At 25.9% G+C, this 5,000-nt stretch overlaps 1 protein-coding gene across 1 annotated transcript in view; it reads right to left on the bottom strand.

Moving 5' to 3' along the window:
* LOC105847844 (voltage-dependent P/Q-type calcium channel subunit alpha-1A) overlaps window positions 1-5,000 on the bottom strand; it is a 240,515-nt gene that overhangs the window by 223,869 nt on the left and 11,646 nt on the right. The gene's annotated exons all lie outside the window — the stretch shown is intronic.

The raw sequence follows: 5,000 nt of genomic DNA, 5'->3' as shown, positions 1-5,000 counted from the left end.
TATTATTATTATTATTATTATTATTATTATTATTATTATTATTATTATTATTATTATTATTATTATTATTATTATTAAAATAATGTGTTGATAGTAGTTAGAGGTATAAATACTGTGTTGATAGAGTTTAAAGTTTTTTAAATAACCCATAATATATATTTAAATAACCCATAATATATATTTTATTTCAGATACATATTCAAAAAAGTTTATTTTTGTAAGCAAACATATTTTTATGCTATTCAATTATTTAGCAAAAACTAATTGAAGAAACTTTATTTAAATTTGCATTATCATTTTATCTACTGATATAAAGGATATAAAGTTGATATATTATGTCTTGTTTGCACATTGTAAATATATATATAAATATATATATATATATATATATATATATATATATATATATATATATATATATATATATATATATATATATGTATGTATGTATGTATATATATATATATATATATATATATATATATATATATATATATATATATATACATATATATATATATATATATATATTTATATATATATATATATATATATATATATATATATATATATATATATATATATATATATATATATATATATATATATATATATATATATATATATATATATATATAACAAGTATTGCTTGAAAAAACATAGCAACTTTTCAAAATTTCCATATACAATATATTCAATTTTAAAAACACTATTTTCAGTTATTTACTAAAATACGAAACAATTTTTTGCAGTTTAAAAAATCAAAATAAAAGGCCCACGTGCTTACATGTCTGACTTTATCTGTTATGATAGCCTTGAAGTATATCTTTTAAAAAAGTTGTTAAAAAGCGAAAAGATTATTTGAGGTTTTTTCTTTGTTTTTGTTTTTTAATACAAATTTTTATCTTTATTTTTTAAACGTTGCATTTAAATAACTTTTTATTAATAATTTAAATAAATATTTTATCAACAATTTTATATTCTCAATTTTACTACTTTAAGTATATTAAAATATAGATAAAAACTCGTTTTTATTAAAACATTTTATAATTGTTAAAGTTTGCTAACAAAAACCAGTAACTTTTTCGCTTCTACGTTTTTCGCTTTAACGACCTTGAACCATGAAAATGACCGTAGAATTAGTTGATTGTGTATAAATTCTTATTTCGGACATTTACACAAAACGTTGCACATTAAGGCGAATTTAGGTAAAAACGGGAAAAAAATACAAAACTATTAGATAAGCGCAAGTTTAATAGATAGGGGGGCTAAGGATTTCAGATGCGAAACTGAACTTTTTGTTCATGCAATAAATATTCGTAAAACGCGCGTGTACGCGTTTCAACGCGTTTTAGAAAACTTAAACAACTGTAAGCTCATTTATATTTAAAATTTTATGTTTTATGATCCGAAATAAATTTTTATTAAATCAACACATACGCGAAAGTGTAATTTTGTCAAATGTACACGTTAGCATACGTAAAACTCTTTTCACAAACACACACATGCACAAATGTTTTTACATTTTAAAGTACTAACAAGTGCAGTATATCTGTTGGCAATCCTTTTTCCAGAGATTTTTTGTGTTTTGAAAAGGAAATATTTAATATATAAGGGTCCAATCTAATGAATTATAGTAACTTTGATCTCTCATAGTGTTATACTGCGATATATTTTGCTTTAGGTGTAAACCTTGCATTTGGGATTAAATTGTTGAGGCCTTCTAGAGGTCCAAAGAATTTTAGCAAATCAAATTGTTTTAAAAATATATATATCTATATTAAATATCTAGTTAACTTGATTTATCATCAGGAATTAGATAAGAAGTTTTAATAAACTCAATAAAAATTCCACCGATTCTATTGTTACTCGTTTATAATTCTATAGTGAAAGCTTTAGAGCATTTAATAGCAATCACGGTGTTTGCGGTTTATATTAGTTGTTAATGTATTTATAATATAAACTGTCACTAGAATTTGTAAATAAATGAATGCAGTTTAATAAATTCAATTCTTTTATTTAAAATTCGATAATTTATTTTTAATTACAGACCTCAAATATTTATTTTAAATTACAGACCTCAAGTATAAAAACTGTATTAATACATCAACAATTAATAATCCTTTAAAAACTATTTAAATCGAAAAGTCAATTTAGTGAACATTAAAGACTTCGCAGTCGATTGTCGTTTTGTTTGCGAAAAACTACAATAAGCAACAAAAGTTGTTTTGATTCAAATTTTTGTTTGCAAAAAGCTTTTAAGATGGCATCTTTTAACAAAAAATCACTTATTTGGAAATATTATGAAATTTGTAGGGAAGGCAATAAACTTGCAGTTTGTTTGCTGTGTAAAAGCAATATCTCCCATGGTGGAGAAGGAAGGAAAGCAAGTAAGTAAAACTAATACGTATAATATAACTAAATAAATATGTTTTAATAAAACAAATTATTTACTCTGGTAATTTTTTTATTCTTTTTGCACAGTAGGTACTTTGATTGCTCTAAGTTTAAATACTCTTTTTTTTTTAGCTTCAACTTCTCTGATAAAAAAACCTTTAAAATTAGCATTCTGAGCAGTATGCTAAGTTAACTAGAGCTCCATCGGCAAGTGGGAGCAAAAATGAGCTTCTCTCCCTAATATCGACTCTAAGGTACCAGCAGTAACAGGTATGTTAAAAAATAAACAGCTAACTTTGAAAGAGACAGCTGAAAGGAAATTGTGTTGGGATGTTAATGATCAGAAATCAATAAAGTATCATTCTTAATTGGAGAAATGATTGCCTTAGACAATGAACTATTATCGCTTGTTAAACAAGTTGGCTTCAACAAGCTTATAGAAAAGGCAGTACTGCAATTCAAAATACCTTGCTGCACCTACATAACTGAGATAATTGTTCGATATATTTAATAGAATTTGCACTACTATTAAAGCTATTATTTCACAAGCAATAGCAGTATCCGTTACATCTGACTAATCACTCTAGTATAGCACAAGAAAGCTACATACTGTACATAACTGATCATGATTCTTTAAACAATTTAACACCTGCTCAATGAGAGTTCATGGAACAATGTATTAAACTTTTCAAATTGTTTGAAGAAATTACATAAATAACCAGCAAGATTATTTCTTGAATTTCTGAGGTAATTCCACATGTTGTCACTTTGTTAAAATACCTGGGAAAGGAAAAGACAACACAGAAAACACCGAACTTATCAACAATGAGATCCTTGCTTCAATCTAAACTTTAAGCGCGGTTTAACTTTAATAAAAGTGACAAATATCTGGTTGCAACTTTTCTTGAGTTCAAAAGTTCAACAGCAAACAAAATTGATTTATTCATGAAAACCGCTTACCTAGATCGGAAAGCAGACCCTTACAAGTGGTGGTCAGCTAATTCAGAACAATATCCAAGCCTAGCAAAATTTGCTTAGATTTATTTATCATCTTCAGGTAGTAGTGTGTACAGTGAGTGGCTATTTTCGGAAGCAGTTATGATTTACGAGGAAAAACAGAATCGTTTGTTATCAACAAATTTTGAAAAAATTGTTTTCATTTAACGTAATTTACCATTGATAGATTTGAAGTATTAAACTTGTTTTAAATTTAAAAAATTTTGTGATTAATAGAATCTTATACATATATAATATATTTATTATTTGATTCATCTGTTTATTTGATTATTTATAATAACATAAAGTAATATAATCTATTTCTAATAAGATTTTTTTAATGCTTCAGTATTCGGCCAAATAGTTTGCAATACTCGGCCAAGTACCAAATAGTATAAAATGTTGTCAAATGCCGTATAGTTGCCGAATACTCGTGGAATTTCTATTAAATACAAGCTTGTATTTAGTAGAGATAGAAGCTTTTAAGCATAAAAGTTCGATACCTCGTGTATTTTAATATCAAAATAAATTTACATCCTTGTTTTTAGTTTTTATTTTTCAAATATTTTATAAATCTGGAATAAAGGTTTGCCCTACTTTGTAAAGTTTTTCTGCTAAATTTTCTCTTCCCCTTGTGAGAGAGCAAGGGTAGAGTATTTTTGTCCAATGAAAACCCTGCATCTTTTACATATTTTTATTGTTTTAGGTAATGAAGTCTTTACCCTTCCCAAATTGATTCTCCCTCTTTTTTCAAATGTTGATCCTGGAGTAATAATAGTTTGAGCAATATCACAGATTTCGCAAGTACAGAATTATTGGTTTCTGATAAGAATACTAACTTTGACCTTGGTGTTTTTTACCACTTTTTCAAGTCTTTCTGATGCTCTAAATTTAGTACAAGTTCCATTAGGAAAGTTGTTATTGATTAAACCAAATGATTTTAAAATGAATTTATGTGTTCAGTTCAATTTCACACTTCCTTCTTTAACTTCTATCATTCCTTATCTTATGAAAAACAAATTAGGTAGATTATGGTGAATAGCAAGTATATTAAACAGAGGAATGTTGTATGTACTTTGAACCCATAATGTAAACGTTATTTACTATAATTATCGCATTGTTTAAAATTTATCATAAAAGGAGCCCCTAGCTCAAAATATTTGTAAAGGGAGGGGGCAACAATAGCATTTTTCGAAAAGCTCTTTTATTATGAACGCAACTAAAATTCATCTTTAAAACTATTATTTAGTAAAAAAAAATTAAGATTTAAAAGTTATGACTTCGTTAAGTTGACAACCCCCTCAAATAAAGGGGGTTTCAAACTTACTTTGGTCGCCATTTTTAAACGATAAGAAATTTTTTTTAGACAAACTATTTTTTCAGATAAACTTTGGTCTATTTTAAGATGCTACAAAAAAAAAGTCATTTTTTGCTTTTTTTTGCTTTTGGGACAGTGGGTCCCAATTTTTCAGGTATATATTGTTGCCAGGCTCCAATCACTGAAGTTTTTTGTAAAAACATTCTTATTTGATACCAGTATTAATATTACCAAAGTTCGCACCATCTCTGGAAGTTACCTATATTGAATACTAAAGATCCATGACATT

This window comes from Hydra vulgaris, chromosome 06, assembly GCF_038396675.1.
Source record: "Hydra vulgaris chromosome 06, alternate assembly HydraT2T_AEP".
In the NCBI taxonomy this organism is placed as follows: domain Eukaryota; kingdom Metazoa; phylum Cnidaria; class Hydrozoa; order Anthoathecata; family Hydridae; genus Hydra; species Hydra vulgaris.
The sequence above is the reverse complement of the archived record's forward strand: the minus strand, read 5'-3'. Positions and strand labels throughout refer to the sequence as shown.